General features: G+C 45.3%; 1 protein-coding gene across 1 annotated transcript in view; it reads left to right on the forward strand.

Moving 5' to 3' along the window:
- The window catches only part of syt1a (synaptotagmin Ia), a 178,385-nt gene that overhangs the window by 67,816 nt on the left and 91,082 nt on the right, over positions 1-19,487 (forward strand). The window contains 1 exon segment of the mRNA XM_027018520.2: positions 17,594-17,661. The gene's annotated coding sequence lies outside the window, so the exon portion shown is untranslated.

Below are 19,487 nucleotides of genomic sequence, written 5' to 3' on the forward strand. Positions count from 1 at the left end.
GGAGCACACCGGCTTTAGCGGCCACGCAAACTGCAGCTACAGCAGCAGGCGGGAAGACGTCTGAAAGGAGCACATGACTGAATGCTGGACCGGTGTGTTCTGAACACGCAGTTTTGGGGCTTGGCCCGGGCAGTTCGCTGAGTTTGTTAATGGCTCAGCTGGTGGCTGGAAAACTCAGCTCTTAGCTTCCCCGACTTGACACGAAATGTTCTATAAACCAGGATCATTAATGGTTTGAAAAAGACCCCGTGGCAATTTTGTCGTGTGGCAATCTGTCAACATGTTGCAGTCTATTTCCCATTAGATTTCCCCAATGAAGTTATTGATTTTCGAGAGCTATCTGAAATAGCTTCTTATAATGTGTATAGGCACAATATTTATGGTGTACTTTCCCACTGGTGATGCTCAACATGTACAAATGATGACAAAATAAAAACAAATTCCCACATATGTGACATCCAAGTGTTCTTCTAATAGCCACAACAATCCCATGGTGGCTGCTTTCACCAAAACCCGACCCTCTGCCCTTTCAGAGAAGCGTTATGTACGGCTAGACCACCACGTGTGCTGCAAGGCTTTGTGGGGCCTTTCTGCACTGGTACTGCAGCTCTAGCGTAAACTGAATGTGAGGATGTAATTCGGCTTGTCTGTTGGCTGTATTAAATCACGTGCTGGCTGCCTTGCCTGTGCTGCCTTATCAGAGCATTCTCGCAGGGCCTCTCTTCACCTGCCATCGACTGGTTTCAGGAGTTCAGGTTTTTGTCTACCATATGTCGCCAGCACAAGTATAGCGATGCCAGGGTCATGTCTTATCAGAGGTCTCCCAGTCAGCAAACACCGGACACAGAAAATGAGGCATTTATTCTGTACAGATATAACAAGATAACATGCACACAGTATGCAGATTATACTCTAAAATTGTAATCATTTTGATCTAATGTTCATCGCATCAGTAGTCCTCACTTCCAGTCCTGAAGACTGCATGAACATCATTCTGTGGTTTCCTTGCTTTAAAGTAAACAAAACTATATTTTCCTTGTCAGTGCACATACACAGCACATTCACTGAATCTGAAAGCTGACAAACTGTAAAATATAAAGTGTCAGTCATTGTAGTGTTTCCTTTTTACAAAAAACATGCAATTTTAGAAACTGTTTGAATTTGCTGCAAACATCTCACCCTACTTCATTAAGCACGTCCATTCACAGCCTTCAAATAATACTTACACTCATAAGTGTAGCTTCACATGTGGTTTCACCTTCAGCACCAAACATTATGTTAGACCTAAAGAAATGTACATTTGCATTAGGAGATTCCCTACTGCATTCCAGTCTGAAACTGCCTCTTCTTTTGGATTTGACATCGATTGAAACGAGAATGTTCTTATGGCGTCATCCTCAGCTGTGACTATTGTTTCGGTCCCCATCTGCAACTACTGCACAGTTCTCCAGCACTGCACAACGGCCATCCCGTCGCTGAGGCGACGAATAGAAGGAATGTTCACTATCATAGAAAAATCAGCATCCAGAAAATGATTTTCTTCTCAGTGGAGAAAATGACAGGATAGATCACACTTACAAAAGCTAAATACAGGTGTGTGATACTTCGCAGGCATCTTTCAAAGAGCACAGGGCATTGTCTCCTTTAACACACCTCACAACTCTACTCAGAAAGAGCTCGACAACCAAACAAGATGAAGTCCTTAAAGATTGACTAATTCTCATAGATTATGCTTTTCAGATGTCTTGTTTTAAATATTCACATTGTGATCATGCAATTCACAATGTGAGCCAAGATTAAGGACTTGGCAGCCTCTGTTTTGTGATTTACATCTAAATGTTCAGTTTGTGGCTTTGCATGCCATCAGCTGTTGGTTCCGGCGTGCAGTTATTTTTATAACGGAAATGGAGAAATGCTATAACTTTTTTCGCAGATTTCTGTGGTCTTTGACTAAAGTGTTTTATCCAGGATTTATTAATGAGGGTTCGGCAGTTACAGTGTGATGCAGTGCCCATCATGCCTCCAGCTGGTTAATAAGCCCAACGCTTGCAGCTAAAAAGTGGTATTTAAGGAATCAAGTGGTTAGGGTACAAGTGCTTGGCCCTCTTGCACGGCAGCTGGAGGGTAAATGGTTTATGGGGCGGTTAGCTTTGCCGAGCGCACCGTCAGCTCTGCTGTGCCACAGGCACACATCGCGCAGTTCGTTCCTCACCGGTTTGCCACCTGCTGTCTTTTGTTCTATGTTCACAGTTCTTTGCTGCAGGATGTGTAGTCTCACAGTTCCCCTGCAACCGTACATCAGTCCCAGAGTTGCTGCATAATTTGGATGTTTTGGAGTCTTGTTTATAAAGACAGCATAGTCCAAGCTGGGAGTTGTAATGATAAAAAACATAATTTCAAAATCTAATTTTATATTTTATGTGTTTTATTGTGTTATTTTATGCATTTGTTTATTGTTTTTATATAAACTTTGATGTTTCATCTGTCTTTAATCTTATGAAAGGCTGTTAATATTAACTGCTTAGACCATAGTCATCAAAGGACCTCATTCACTGCACATTATTGTGACTCAGTTCATGAAAGGCTTTGTAGTTGATGCTTTACACATGTGATAAAAGAAAATCAGTAAAAAAAAAAAAAAAGAATCAATCATTAAGAGGCATGTCAACATTACTAGCCACGTATTGTGCTTTCACAGACAAACCAATACAATATGGGCATTAGTCTCTGTTCCCTTGAGATGACTGGCCTTGTGATGGCTTCAGATGGCAGTACAAGCACATGTCCTAATTAGTCCATCGAAGCAGACAGCATCCATTGTCTGAAAGCCCCATTTAATAGCAAAAGCACAGTAATAGACACACACACAAAACCTCCCAATCACACCATGCACATCTTTAGTGTGTGCTCTAAGCCAGGTGCCTGTAGACACTATCAAATACCTCAGAGTTTTTTCTTTGTTTGTTCCATTGTTTTATGTGTATCTTCTTCCCAAAGTTCTGGATGACCTTCTCATATCTTCTGGGGCCTCACGAATTGGCGCCTAGCACTCACTGATAAATTCAGTCGCTAGCTTGAAGTGACTGATACCTATAAGGCTGGTGGTCAGATGTGCCAAACAGCTACCACCCCAGTTGTCAAAGCTCAAGCCTGGGAGCCATAACCTTGTCCAGTCTTTGTATTGCTTTAACTCAACAGCCTAGCATCTATTGCTTCATGATCCAACTCAGGTGTTGTAGAATAGGGAAAATGTAAAATTGGTGCAAAATGTATTTGCATTAAAGGCAGGTTTGTGGAGCTCAAATTGTCACTGTTTTTAGTTTTTTTCTAGATCTTACTCTGTTTCTGTTGCTATCAAGTGACACATTTTCGGGGCATATGGCACCATAGACGATTGAGGGAACGGCACAGAAGACTATACGATGTCACTTGCCTCAAATCAATCAGATTCCCACCATCCACTGTCGCAATAAAGCTCAATCCATTACTCTGGATTGCATCCACTCTGAGCACACACAGTTCTCTCTTTTATGCTCACACCTAGCAATGATGGACTGAACTATTAAGGAATGGACAACCAAACTATTGAGGCATAGACTACCAAACTCAAAAACAGCTAGAAACCCACTGCATTAGGCAGATCTCACACCCCGGTGAGAAAAAACCCATTACCACAATGTCAAGGAAGGAGACACACACGTGCCTTCCATCAGGTTAACATGACCGGGGCTCCTCTCAACAGGCAGCGGTGCACTTTATTCTCTCAGTCTGCCCACAGTGGGCTCGCCACTGTCCTGAATCTTTCTTCTCAAGCCTCAGCCAAACAATAATGGCAAAGGTCATGTCCTCAATGTCCAGACCCACCTTGAAGGGCCTGGGGTTTTCCGTATGGAAAGGGAGGCGGCATCTGCAGAGCAACCGCTCAAAATAATAATCACTCATGTAAGAACGTAAGAGAACCATGTCCACTCCAAGCTTGACGACAAGGGGGTTGCGTCTCCTGCTCCAGCCCCCAAATGGAGTGTTTAGAGATGTTGAGTTGTCTCTCCACAAGGAAGATGCCCACCTGACGTTTCCACGCTGGGATGGTTGCATCAACTGTAGTAATATATTGGCAGAAGTTTGGGTTTGTCAGATGAGATGACTGCATTTACAGTTTTATAACATCTGGCTAAAATGTGTTTCAGGCCACCGGTGAAAGTGATTTCAGCAGTTGGATTTAAGTGTTTGGGGTGGATTGTATTGCAGTGTAATGCCAATATTCACTATGAACAGAGCAAAAGAGCAGGAAAGACATGCAGATGTGATTACTCATTTGAGCTGTTTAGCAGACCAAGCCAGAATCCCAGTAAACAACCAAACAGTCTGCTTAGACATGAGGGGAAACAGTTTCCTCTCTTTACACTTTAAACTGAAAGAGCAAACTCTCTGGATCTGTGTCACAGACTTCATATTAATGCTGGCTCTCCTGCATGTCTTGTAAATCTTGTATCCTTATATATTTAGAAACCTTTTCTATTATTTTAATGTTTCCTCATCTCTACTTATTATTGATCTTAAGTTTCAGTCACAGTGCATTGTACTGGTTTATACAAATGTATTACTGCAATGGCAGGACATCAAATAATTTAATTTAAACAATGAGTTTAATATCTACCTTTACCAAATGAGTACTGCCTACAAGTGACCATCTCCCAAATGCCATCTCAGTGGCTAAAATAAATGTACACATGCAGTAGAAACGGGCCTAATACCTTTTCAGGTGATGTGTAGAATTCAGAGGCCCGGTCCTTGAACATGTATGTTTCTTGCAACCACAACACTGGCTTTACGCTGCCATTACTAAGATCCTCATAGCTCTACCAGACCAGATAGCTGTATGGGTGGAAAGATTACTACAAAGTCCTGAACTACAAATGTTGTAGCAGAAGTACCTCTCTGGCATAATATTTAAGAAGTACCTCTTTAGAATAATATTTAAGAAGTACCTCTCTGGAATACGTATACGTAAGAAAATCTCATTTGTAATTCATTTTGGTAAAATTGTAATTTACTAATGAGGATCAGATATTCTAATAAATGTCACCTTTATTGGCTGATATGTCAGAACAGAAAAGCAAAAAGAAGCCTTTCTAACTGCTAATATCATGCCTATTTTAACATGAAGGGAACATTATTAAGAAACTGCACATGGCGTATCTAGCTAGCAGTGTGTTTTAGTGTTCTGGTGAACTGAGCTTTACAACGTGAGCAGGAACTATTGTTTTTTTATAAATCAACATTTTAAAATTCAGGCCTTCAATTTGTTAAAAAAAAGTTTTCCTTTAAATAACAGTAAACTAGTCAAATGTTTACATTTCTCTGTGAACATTATAAAAGTAAATTCAAGTTTCAAATATAAAATGCACTATCAGCTAAAATGTGTAACTCCCATGGGTTTTAAAAGTTGTTCTAACAAACGTGTGAAAGCCACATAATCTCCTCCTAACGTCTCCTAACACGGCCTGCATGAATCCCTCCACAAATAACAGGTCAATTCCCACTACCACCCCAAAACAGTGGATGGCGATAATTATAACGCTGTGCCCCTTTCCAATACCCAGCTGGCTTGCACAGGTGAGAAAAGCCTCACAGATGAGCTCTGCATCCAGATCCTTCTCCACATTTAATAATAACCCAAAACAAATGTATTATCAGAATTGCATTCAATGTATATATCAGTGCTTGTTCGAGTGCACCACATCCAATAACAATGGAAAGTATATAGTATACATAGTATATAAGTAAAACTCAAAGTCCTTCATTTACATTTTTACTCCATTTATATTTTCAATAACAGTTACTTTTAAATATGCTAAAGCATCAAAACTAAATGTACTGTGGGTTATTGCATTTGTTAATTTTTTTGGAAGAACACTATTATAAATGCAGTGGTCTACATGCTGGTGGATTACTGCAGGTTCAGTCTCTGGTAATGCCAATGCTGTCTCAGACTGAGCGTCTGAGAGCACACTTGGCCTTGCTACTGGCGTAGTTTGTTTATAATGTACTAGTGTAAATACAAAACATTTGATGGCTCCTTCCTCCCCCCGATGACTCTCAGCACATCACCAATCAATGCGGGTGTCTGCTTGCTGGCGTAGACGGAGCTGGCAGTTGGTGCTCTCCTCCAAGTGTGTTGAACCTCCCAGTGATGTCATGCTGCTGGCAGCTTGGAAAGACTGGCTACGCATGTATCGGAGGAAGCGCATGCTAGCCTTCACCCCCTCAGTTTGGTGGTGGTGTGTGATTGGGGAGACTAGTGAATAATTAGCTAGTGTATGGAACTGGACATGACTAACATTCATTGCAAAACAGGGCGCATTGTAGGTAATTACCCTACAGTGGTGTACTCACAGTAAAACACAGGATGGTTAAGTTTACGAAATCTGTCAGTGTAGCTGAGAAATTTCAGTGAGGTATCACCTGGGTTGCTCCACATATCAAAGTTTGAGAGTCACTATTTGGCTGTGGCTTGTAACAGATTCTTAACCACACATACCAGTGAGTATGGGCGTAATGAAGATGGTGTCCATGACAACTGCCAAGGTCTCGGTTCCCATTGTTGACATGTGCACTCCTGCCTCTGTATTCTGTAACTACAGTATCATGCCCGGATATACCAGCACTGTTATTAACACGTAACACTGTCATTAACATGGCTCCCCAAGAACAGGTTTCACCAAGGTTGCTAAGGAACAAAAAAAAAGCAGGCGTCTTGGATTCTGTCATTTCTGATTTTCACACCTCTCCTTTCACACCTCTCAGCGTTAGTGCAGCGGTGGGGGAGACGAACGCAGTAGAGAGGATGTGTGCTACCAACTACTCAGTGTAATAACAATACAAGGAATGTCGGCACCTGGAAAAAATAAACACCAACACTGACTGAGTCTTTAACAGGCATGAACAAAGTGATGAAGTACAGAAAGCAGCAGCTTATGTGCTTACGTGTGTAAGGAGCTGACACTGCGTTAGTCCCAACCTCCTCCTTCTGGCGAATCGCCCCCAGAGGGAGAGAGAGAGAGAGAGAGAGAGAGAGAGAGAGAGAGAGAGAGAGAGAGAGAGAGAGAGAGAGAGAGAGAGAGAGAGAGCACACTGCAAATGTCAGCTCTTCTCCACACCAGTATTCAGGCTGAGGTGGCATTAGCATGCGCAGGTTATAGTCTGATCCCGGCAGTGGCAGGAAGGGTGTCCTATTAGTCCCCTTCCCTGTCTAGTAAAAAAAATCACATGGACAGAGAGGGAAGGTGGCATTAAGAATGCTGGGGAAAGGAAGGAAGAGAAGAAAGGAAGAGGGAAGTAGTAGAGAGGGAAAAGCAGAGAGAGACTGAGAAAGAGGGTTTGGCTGTAAGCAAGTGGCTGTGAGGGTAAGGCAGCGACTCAGAGCCCTGCCTGTAATGTAAGGACCTCTTATTCTGAGTATATGTCAAGGCCAAACCAGCCCAGACAACCCTAGTCCATCCACTACATCTACAGCATTATAGAATAATCTGTAGAGAGTCCCAGTCTGCCCCTTCAAACAAACACACACACACACACAAGCTAAAGCATTTCAACAGGTCACAGTGACTTATGCCCTTTCCCTACTAACACAAGCGTTCCATAGGCAGAACGGCACTCCTCAGGCTCCCTGAAGCTGCCCACAAACCGTATCCACATATTACAAGCGAATGGTCATGCATCATGGCCTGGATGGCTGGACTCACCCGGAAAGGCCTGTTTTTTCCAGATGAAAAGGGAACCGGCATGTGCGGGAAACCCACTCAACATAATGACTGTGCACATAGGGGAGACATAAAAGTATGCTCCCAGCACTAAGGGCCAGGGGAGGGGGGTTAGGTGCTCGCTCTGGGCCCACACGGAGCTTTTACTGGGCCTGGGCTGTTTTTGAAGCCCCCCCGGTCCACTTCCCCCAGGAACCATGGAGAGGCTTTGGTGAAGAAGTGCTTTAGAGAAATTGGAGACTGCAGGTGACAGTCATATGGGCCCTGAGAAGACAAATAATGGTAGCCTTCATTTTGTGTCCTTCATCCATGGCAGAGGGGTCTCATGCATTAGCCAGCAGTGGCCGCTTCCGCTTTGTGGAACGAAAAGAACGAAAGAGCGTAACGCGTGCACGCCCGCGTACACTCGCGCACACATACTTGCACACACAACATGGGAACACAAGTGGCGGAATGAGTCGGTTTGACCTTGTTAAAATGCACAACATGCCAAGAAGCACTACAACAAACACTCGAGACGCCGGTCCGGAACGGCTGACACTGGAGTGGCAGCATGCCGTCGGAAGAACTCAGCCGTGTCTGTGCTGTTCACGTGTGCTGCCATAGCCTGCGTTCGATGGGAAAAGCCCCCATGGGCAGCTAAAGTCACCATGCCACTCTCTCAAATTGTCTTAATGAACAGAGATAAGGACGCTCACGTGGGCCCCACCGACGCCTCCTGACTGCCGCTCTGCGTGCTTGAGGACAGACGGACAGGCAGGTAAGAGGCATCAATAAATCTATTTGTCCTTTTCCTGTGGCTGTGGTTGTGAACTGCCACTAACATTCACCGACCAGCAGGGGGCGAGAGGGAGCCTATGCAAGGGAGCCTAGCGTACACACAACCGAGCAGGCTTTCTTACCGCACATGCATGCCGTTGCCATGGAGACCTCCTTCTGACCCAATTGGAATTGCGTGCCCTTACACGCACACATGCTCATGAAAACGTACATTTATACGCAGATGTATCATGCTTGCACACATACATACATACGTATACACACACACACACACCCACACACACATAGGAAATTGATTGACATCTGTACTGGAACGAGGAACCCCTTATGACTGGTGGCCCACTTACAAGTGGCTTCTCAGTCCTAATTACTGCTAAATTTTAGTGTACAACACACACACCCAATCTTTCCTTATTACTTCATCCGTTCATTACAGACTCATGAGAAAGCCCCGGAAAAAGGGTTAATTATGTCAATTCACATAATGCCTCATTAATTTCATTTTTCTGAAGCACTTCAGCAGAGAGGCAAGGAGAGAGACAGCGTAGGCCAACAGCACGGGCTCCTTTCCCAGTGCACCTCCTCTAAAGAGTCATGTGACTACCGTTTAGACCTCTCCCAGGCCAGGAAGCTTGGAGGTAGACCTTTCTAACTGCTGACATCAGTATTCACAGAGCTCCTGCCTGGGCACTACATATCCTGCACTTGTTTTGTTGTTCTCTTCGTTATAGGCCACCTGATACGTGAGCTAATTATTACAGTCGGGTGTTTTGGTAGTGATCATAGAGGTGGGAATGTCTGCAAATCTCTCACTTCATCATGCCAATTCAATGCACGGGAGATTGAATTTGCTAGGAAACTGAAGTTAGCATCTCTGTCATGACAACGACTGCTTAAGATTACACCATCGGATGATGACTGTCAGGAAATGTAATTAAACTTTACTGTTTTTCATACTAAAATTGACTTTGTTTTTAAAAGGATGTGATAAAACAGGGATCAGCACTCTCTGGTATTTAAGCCACTGAATGTGTAAAATTAATTTAAGGTAGACAGTAAACAAAATGCTTTTTTTTGCTTGGCAGTCTGCATATACATGACTTGTCACTGTACCTACCAGGTTGGAAATTGTGGAACATGCAATGCCTGTCATTTGGCATTTTTGGATGCCACACTGAGCCAGTGTCCACCACACTCGAATAAACACTGTCAGTCTGCAATCATCATTTCAGTTTGATGCAGAACTCTCCACCACTGTGCACCACCTTTTTCTCCATCCATGCGGCCAATGAGAGCAGTAGTCTTTAGCTCACAAAATCAACACCCAGAAAATTACCTTTTCTTCCCAACAGAGAAAATATGGTGGAACATGCCGTACAAAAGTTGAATGAGGGTAAAAGAAAACAGGGAGCTATGTTACATTCTGATGAAGTATGCATCCTTAAAGCTTTAGCTTCTAAATCTCTCTCTCTCTCTCTCTCTCTCTCTCTCTCTCTCTCTCTCTCTCTCACTCTCTCTCTCTCTCTCTCTCTCTCTCTCTCACTTTCTCTCTCTCTCTCTCTCTCTCTCTCTCTCTCTCTCTCTCTCTCTCTCACTTTCTCTCTCTCTCTCTCTCTCTCTCTCTCTCTCTCTCTCTCTCTCAGCCATAGAGCTGAACAGTACCCCTTCTTCCTTTCTGTGCCCCAGATTCCATTTTGCTAGCCCCACCCCCACGTGCCAGAGCAGGTGCAGCGCTTCACTGAAGCCTTCCATGAGAATAACAATCATCTCACCTCACCTACTCGCCCCGGTGGGATCCCCGGCACAGGGAACCCAGGGCAGGGAGACGAGGGCCGATAGGCGGCTCCGCCGTCCTCTGACATGATGCAACCCGCAGACAGACAGCCCAGAGCAGGCACACCGCACGCTCCCCCACTCCACCGCGTCCTGTGTCAGTCTTTGTAGGTACCCACTCACCTGAGACTGCTACCACCATCTGGTGTGTGCCCCTCGGCACAGCCTGGCGAGTGCCCGGAGGCATGTGATTTATATGCAGGGCAGTCATGCTGGGGACAAAACGGAACCCTGTAAGAGCTGGGGTACCTTTGTCAGTCAGTTATACACACCCCAGTTTCCAAGGCTGGACACAAGCAGAGAACCAGCTGCAGTTGTGTACATCTGAATGAGTCTGCCCCTGTAGAGGCTTGGAGCTCTACAGTACCTGCAGAGATTAAAAGACACATTAGCACTGCGTGACACCTTGGCCTGGAGCAGCTGTACCGCAGTGGCAGGTAGTAAGGAGGAAGTTGGTGGCCTCTACCTTGGGCTTGATTAGCAGAGAAGGCCTGCTACTAAACTAAACTAAACCGTAGCAGCAGGACTGGGCTGGAACTCCAGGAGCTGTCAGCAGCCTCGGCTTGTGATTTTGCGGCTGGTGTCATTTTGCCGTCAGACTTGGCGTTCTCGTCATGCCTATTGGGGATGTGGTGGTTAACTCCCTGTAAACCTGGGTATCCTGCACTGTTGCGGTTCCAGATTTCGAAATTCAGTAACACGTTTAAAAAGCCATGTGACCTGTTTGCTCACGGTCCATGTGACCAGAGCATTGCGCACCTGCGCACCTTGCCAAACATCTCCGGTATCTCCGGTATGCTCCGCGCTCCGTCTCCTCGCTCCCTGAGCTTTCCAGCAGCCTTGAGCAGAGGAGCGAACACTCTTCTCCGAGGTAATCTTGTTTAATCTCATCATTGTGGCTTCAGAGCAGATAGTGGCACTCTAGAATTACAGCTCACCTCAGAAACATCAAAGAACCAATATTCTGGTCTTCTAAAGAGAGGCTGAGCGAACGGACCTTCACAGTTGAAACTGGGAAACAGTTGAAACTGTCAAGCATGTGCTTGTGCAGCAGCCATGCCCAGGTGGTGCTGCAGATCAATGACAGATGTGGGGTCTCTGAGAGTCTAAGGGAGTCCAATATACAGGATTATTGAAGAGTACCTTCAGAGCAGAGCAGGGAAGCTGAATAAGACTCATTTTGAAATGAAAGCTCTTGCTTCTGTTTTCGACAAAGCTTGCGTGGACTACAGTTGCTTCGGTGGTTTGGAAATATCAAACCAAACACTCTCACAGCATTGCAAATGTCTGAAGATATTGCGCTTGCATCGGCAAACACTAAAGGACTGATGATGTGGTTGATGTAAGAGTGAACACACAGCATCTTGTCTTAATACAGAAACTAATTCTTGAAAAGCAAACAGGCTTTTTCTGTGGACACAGCACGGGCACAGAGACGTGGTCTAACACTGCGGCACAGGCATGTGTGGGCGTTGCGGAAATGTTGTTTGCTGTTTTTGACTGGCAGCAGAGGTACTTATCTGGCACAGAGTGATGCAACTCCACAAAGAGGCTGGGTTAGGCTGATCACATGCTTAGCAAGCGTGGTGAGGTGCCCCGCTGCAGTGTCCAATCAAACACGTTCCCTTTAAAAGCCAAGCATGAGGTGGCGACATGGTGCATGGCAGCCAGCATGCAGGAACAGAAGTGTCAAAAAAACAAAAAAACCAGACCTACTTGTCAGGGAAGTATAGAGTTCAAAAAGCAAAACAAAAACATGGCACTTCCTGAGGAAACATAAACATCAAAATAAACAAACACAAATAAATAAAAATAATAATCTTTATTATTATAAAGAATATAATCTCAAGAATGCAATAATAGTTATTAACAACGCTAACAAAAATGATTACATTACCTATTATTACTATTATGAGCAATGTTGTTCAATGTAATAAAGATAAAATTAATATCCAGATTATGGTGATGTGACTAATTATTTAAATTCTATCATTTTCCATATGTAATGACACGACAACTATCTGGTTCACATTCAGTAGTCAAAAAAGAATTGTTTAACCTTACACAAAAGTTGTATTTAGTTAGTAATCTGGAGGTTTATTGTTGTTATTGTTGTTTGTGGTCAAAATCCAACTGTGGGAAATTGGACATGTTTTCATGTGCCTACTAGAGGTGAAGAAAACATCATGTTGCACGGTATCCGAGGAGGCGGTAGCACAAGCATGGAAAAAATTCACCATCAGATTACAACTGTTCTGCCAACACCATCAGATTATACCAGTTCTGCCAACACCATCAGATTAGAACTGTTCTGCCAACACCATCAGATTACATCAGTTCTGACAACACCATCATATTACATCTGTTCTGCCAACACCATCAGATTATATCAGTTCTGACAACACCATCAGATTACATCTGTTCTGCCAACACCATCATACTATATCAATTCTGCCAACACCATCAGATTAGAACTGTTCTGCCAAAACCATCAGATTACATGAATTCTGCCAACACCATCAGATTACATCTGTTCTGTCAACACCATCAAATTAGAACTGTTCTGCCAACACCATCAGATTACATCTGTTCTGCCAACACCATCAGATTTTCACTGGTCTGCCCGTTTTGCACCACTCCACCAACAGGCACATTTATTTCTGCCTTCATTTATTTCTGCCATTAACAAATGGCAATAATTGCATATGCACATTAAAAAATTAGTAAAATGCATCGTTAGGTGGCTTTAACACCCCAGCACAGCCACAAAATTGGGCCATCGTTCCTAATGAACACAGCGTGGAGATCAGCGTTACTCAGTGAGCTCACAGCAAGTTAGGAGCTCTTGGGTCTGAAATTTCTCCCCACCGTGAACTGGAGCTACACGGGAGTCAAACTGGAGAGCTGGTACAGAGCCAGGAGTGCCGCGCTCGCTGTGGAGACGCACTTGTGAGGCCTCTCCTCCCAGACTGTGCAAGAGAGAGGGATTTAATACAGCCGCAGGGAAGAAAGAGAGAGACAGAGAGAGAGAGAGAGAGGCACTGACTCAACTCCAAACAATAAGACACACCTCACTGTTCTCATTCGTCACCCATTCTGCTTTGGCACGTCTCACCCGCCATCCCTCTGTGCATTTATGTTTTATGGGGCATGGCAAACACAGCTGAACACACACTCTGTTGGAAAATAAGAGTACATTGTGGGGTCTGTGGTTGCCATTTTCATGAGAAGTGCAGCAGAGCATTTCCATTCTGTTTCGCGGGAATGAGGAGGTCGCGCACTGGAACGCATTTGTCTCCGCGAGCACCAAAGCTGCAGAACGAGGAAAACGATGAGAAACATCTTGATAGAGATACTCTCTCTCCTCCATGAGCCATGGCTCACTTCCCCTTATCTGCCTGTCTCACGCCCATTCTGCAGCTGAGAGTGATTGCCAGTTAAAATAATAACTCCTCATCAGTACCATATGCTTCCAAATCCCTATAAAAGATGTTAGTTCTTTGAAGCCACAATTAGCAAACTCCCTGCAGGTTCATGGCACTGCAACAACGGAGCCTTCAAACTTTAGTCAATAACACCAAAGCACTGCCAGCACAAGTTTACCATGAACCGTGTTCGTAAGATCAGAACCACGGAATTGTTTCAACACATCCTCCAGCAACATCCTGACAAACGACAATTCTAGCCTTTGACATGATGTGCTTGACAGATATATATCCCCACTACTTTAGCCAAGCTGCACTGGTCCACGCTGTACAGAAGATTGTGCACGTTGTGGGGATTACATTCTTTTAGAATGTTTCTCGCATAGCCTTCCACACTCTTTATGTTGACTCGTACTGTTCTCGACACATTCGTTTCATAATGTAGCATTTTTTGCTTAGTTTTTTTTTTTTTTCCAAATAGTCATCCTCATGTTGAATGGCCAGTTTTATTTTTGTTTCATTCCGTAGTATCTAGGGTTGTGCTTTTGGGTCCCATAGGCCTTCTGGTGTAGTGACGGTGGGCAGTAATAGCATCAGGTGACCTGTGCATGTTGTGGGGACTATGGCCAGGGCAGATGGTGCCGTCTGGTCTCTCTCCAGCAGAGTACGGGCTTGCCGGAGGACAGAAAGAGAGCGCGGTCACTAATCAACATGGAGGCTATGCTAGTCCAAGCTCGAGTGAACTGCTCTCGTCCCCACACCATCGCTACGTGCTAGCAGCGAGCTCTCTGGTGCGAAAGCCGTCATTTAAACACGGATGTGCCTGAGTGTCCACAGCCCAAGCAACTTCTTTAATCCTTTAACTAAGATGTCTTAGCTCTGAGTTTTGCTGTCTTAGCTCTGAGTTACGATATCTTAGAGTCTTGAGGCAGGCCAGGCTGACACTTTGAACCTTGCGTTCACTGGCATTTACAGTATTTAGCAATCTCATCTAGAATAGCAATCTCATACGTATTTATCAGTATGATAATAAGCGTGACCCCTGAGATATGAACCCATGACCTGGAACCTTCCTGTATGAGCTATAGGAACTATTACTGTTATCATAGCAGCTAAAAACAAAGGCACTGAAATTCATCATTCACTTCAGAGTCTCTGCAGTCTTATCATTCAGCACAGAACCTGTTGTTATTTCCTGCCTGCTGTCTGAAGCTCCTTAAGATGAAATTGCTTTTGAGCCTGTCACCAATGCATAAAAAAACTCATCATCAAAATGCACACAGAGAATCATTTTTGACATGTAATTGTGTGTTACATGGGCATACCGGCACAACAGTAGACATATCTGAGGTGTCAGTCTGAGTAATCGTGAAGTGCTGGATGACAATCACGACTAGTGTGTTTCTGCGTCCTACAGCTCCAACTACAGAACCCATTACAACTAGTGTGTTTCTGCGTCCTACAGCTCCAACCACAGAACCCATCACGACTAGTGTGTTTCTGCTTCCAACTCCAACCACAGAACCCATCATGACTAGGGTGTTTCTGCGTCCTACAGCTCCAACCACAGAACCCATCACGACTAGTGTGTTTCTGCGTCCTACAGCTCCAACCACAGAACCCATCACGACTAGTGTGTTTCTGCGTCCTACAGCTCCAACCACAGAACCCATTACAACTAGTGTGTTTCTGCATCCTACAACTTGAACCCATCACGACTAGTGTGTTTCTGCATCCTACAACTCCAACCACAGAACCCATCACGACCAGTGTGTTTCTGCATCCTACAACTCCAACCACAGAACCCATCACGACTAGTGTGTTTCTGCGTCCTACAGCTCCAACCACAGAACCCATTACAACTAGTGTGTTTCTGCATCCTACAACTTGAACCCATCACGACTAGTGTGTTTCTGCGTCCTACAGCTCCAACCACAGAACCCATCACGACTAGTGTGTTTCTGCGTCCTACAGCTCAGACCACAGAATCCATTACACTAGTCATTCATCCTCTACATTTCTTCTGTATATAAACACACACTGGCTTTCTGTGTCGTGGTGCTCGCACCAAAACTATTGTCCTCTCTGTGCAAAGGAATCCAGCTGGAAGAAGCTCAGACAACCGACTGTGACGCTCAAAGAGACTCGGCCAATTTCACTAGTCCACTTCTGATGGGTGCGCGACAGGAGACGAGAGAGCGAACAGAAGGAAAGAAAGAGTGAAAGATGAGTGCCATGGCTGGTTGTGAAAGCGAGGCCATGATAGGCAATTGAATCGTGGGTCGCTTCCTTGTGTGCTGTCACAAACACGCGTGTGCACACACACACACAGTCCCAGCTGAAGCACAAACACACACACACACACACACACACACACACAGTCCCAGCCGAAGCTCATTGTCTGTCCAGGTGGACGAGGACCCGCACACGAAGGGCGCCATCCCAGTTGGGTACTTGCAGTGTTTGTTTTGCGTTCTCGGAGGCAGCAGCTATGTGGTGCTGGCGCACCACTTACGTGTGGGCTGGCAGCCGTGGGCAGCTTCTTCAGCGTGATTTACATGCCACAGCATCTGGCAGCTCTGGCATTGGGCCAGTCATGGCAACGGGAACCCACGCAATGAAGAACCACTCCACCGCTGAACCTACCTTAACATCTGGAGATAACATAAGCAACAAAAATTCAACACATTAAATAATGCCAACATGGATTACTTATAAAACATTAAAGCATGCCCCGGAACACTTGGCATATAGAATAAAAACCTCTTTGGTGTACAACACTTACATCGCCGAGGTAACCAAGCTAAAATGCTGGCCTGTTAACCGTGCTTTCAGGTTCTAATAATGATACAACTCGGTGTGTTCGTCTTTGTTCATTATTGGCTCGATTCCAAACCAGAGATGAAGCGCCTCTGAACCGATGAGGGGATAAACAGCCCAGAGGACGCTGTTTGTGTCTCACCTCCATGTGTTATCTAGTGGGAAATAAAGGGACTGGTCTAGCTATGTTTTTCATATACAAGTGAAGAAATTGTCTATGTTTTCTCTCATTTACCCACCTGTCAGGCTGAAGCAGTGGGCTTAATCTGAGCATCGGAGCAGTGAGGGATGAGCCGAGACTCACTCTCTCCTTTCCAGGTTTTCTCTCTGTCCCCTTGCTGCGTTTCTGACGCTACTGCAGCATTGCCAATAACCGAGCCTGATAGTCCCATCTAGACCACGTCACTTTCTCACTTCCCTAAATGAAGAAGAAAGGGATGATGGCACTCTCCTGATATGAACCGTGTCAATCCCTTCCTGTCGGACGTAAAGGAAAAATTCCGCCGTGGCGCGCAGAGGAGAGGAGAAGAATGCCAGCCTCTCCATCCTGTTCCTTCAGCGCAGGACTCCATTCCACCCAAGGCTGGTATGCCATCCATAAAAATGTTCCATCAATAGAGCCCTTCCTGAGAGAGAGAGAGAGAGAGAGAGAGAGAGAGAGAGAGAGAGAGAGAGAGAGAGAGAGAGATTACCTGAGTGATGGGAAGATCAACAGGAGGAAATGACACAGGGTCCTCAGGCTGCTTCTATAATACTTACGTTTAAGACCATCGATTGACCTTGAAACCTTCACTGGGCAGCAGGAATGTAAGAGGCTCTTGGAGCATGGGAACGAATCCTGCAGCCTGCACGGATGAGGGAAACTCGAGTTGTGCCCTTCGCTGGGCTTATACCACCGCATGTGTGCTGCCGTTTTCTTGGTCAGCATTTTTTTTAACCTCTACCCTCTGCCCTTTGCCCTCTGTCTTTCAGATCAGAAGCACAACCGCTGCCGATTCAAGCAAGGGGGAACTCCAGAAGCAGGCGCCATTGAGTTAAAGGTTAGGCTCTGTTCTCTGGCTTCAAAGACAGGATATGTGCACGTAAACACACACACACGCGCACACACACGGTTTGATTAGAAATGCCAAAGGCTGGAGGCTTGCCCTGGCCATTCACTCCCCACACCTGCATGGCTTTCATCCTCTGTCTGCCGACACCCTGTTCTGCCTGGGCGTTATCACTCTCGTCTAGCCAACACACCATACTGCGGAACAGAAAGCAGCGTGTCCAAATACCCACAACCCCAGGGAAATCAATACCTATTCCACACCACTAATATATATTTATATAAGTCCCCTCCCTCAGTACGGTTACATAATTATATACCAGACCAGTCTCTCTCTCTCTCTCTCTCTCTCTCTCTCTCTCTCTCTCTCTCTCTCTCTCAATCTCAAACTCATACACAACTGCACAAACACACACACACACACACACACACACACACACTTTCTCTTTCCCTTCCAATGGCTTCCTAACAGCCCGACTCCAACGCCAGGTAGAATTTGTATGCAGCGCCTTTGGCATGGGAGCTGTGCAAGAGATGCTCATGTTTGCGAGTCCAAGTTCCTCCTCCACTGTCATGGGTTAAAGAGTTCAGCTAATGAAATATTGATTTCAGCTTCCTCGCAGATACAAACCTGCGATGTTGTATAAGTAAGTACAAAGAGCCCGTGGGGGGGGCTCTAGGTGCAGGCAGGGGGCAGGGCCGTGACACACTGCTGTTTGTGGGGAACGGACGGAAGGGTGGAGACGCTTTGATACCTTTGTTTGATACCTTTGTTTGATACCTTTGTCAATAAAAAGAAAGAGTGTCATGTCAGTAAAGGAAACGGCAAATGTTTTTTTGTTTGTTTTCCAAATCTTCTGGAAAGTAAACAGCTCTTTACATGCCTCATTCATTACGTTACCTAAGCAACCAGGCCATACAGGGAAAATCTAAGCCCACTTTTTGATCCTTGCATTTTGCTAATTTATGAACAATATGGATACTACATATAATAAGGATATTATGCATTTATCTGTCACTTTTATCCAAAACAGCTTACAATTATGACTGAATACGACTTGAGTAATTGAGGGTTAAGGGTATTGCTCAGGGGCCCAGCAGTGGCAACCCAGCAGTGGTGGGGCAACCTTCCAATTGCAGATTTACTCTCGGATAGACTCTACATGTGAGATAGCCATTAGCTCTGGACTGCGCGTCTCCCATGCTGGTATCCCAGCTTTCGGTCCACACACCAGTGGCCGTTTGCATAGCTGTTGAGGGCTGGTTAAAAGGCCGTCTTTGTTTTGAGTGCGGGGACTTTGCCTCTCCGCTGTCCCAGACGGGCACGCTGGGACTCGGAGGTCTGACTGCGAGAGGGAGCAGGAAGTGCAGGACCAATTTCTCATCATTATCGGGTGTGACATATCCAAAGTGGCCGAGCGGCTGGTGTGGCGTGTGAAGTGGAGGCCTCCATCAGCCAGCAAACTCCTGTCCTGGTGCCCCCAACCTTCGCCCCCCCATCCCTACCCCACCCATAACACCCCACCCACCACCCACCACCCTCCCGGGACCAGCAGCAGTACTGTCACCACAAACTGATGCTTATAGGTGATGGGGTTAAAGAAAGGTGTGGGTATACTCCTTCTCTACCTCTACTTTCATCCCTCACGTCCTGTCTAAAGCTGTTTCCCACACAAAGAGAGAGAGAGAGAGAGAGAGAGAGAGAGAGAGAGAGAGAGAGAAATAGAGAGAGAGAGAACAAAAGAGAGAGGAGGACAGAGAGAGAAGACATCGAGACATCTTTTTTCCGTCTTCAGTGGCTTTGAGAGTGCTTTAGAA

Source organism: Electrophorus electricus, chromosome 7 (assembly GCF_013358815.1).
Source record: "Electrophorus electricus isolate fEleEle1 chromosome 7, fEleEle1.pri, whole genome shotgun sequence".
NCBI classification, from domain to species: domain Eukaryota; kingdom Metazoa; phylum Chordata; class Actinopteri; order Gymnotiformes; family Gymnotidae; genus Electrophorus; species Electrophorus electricus.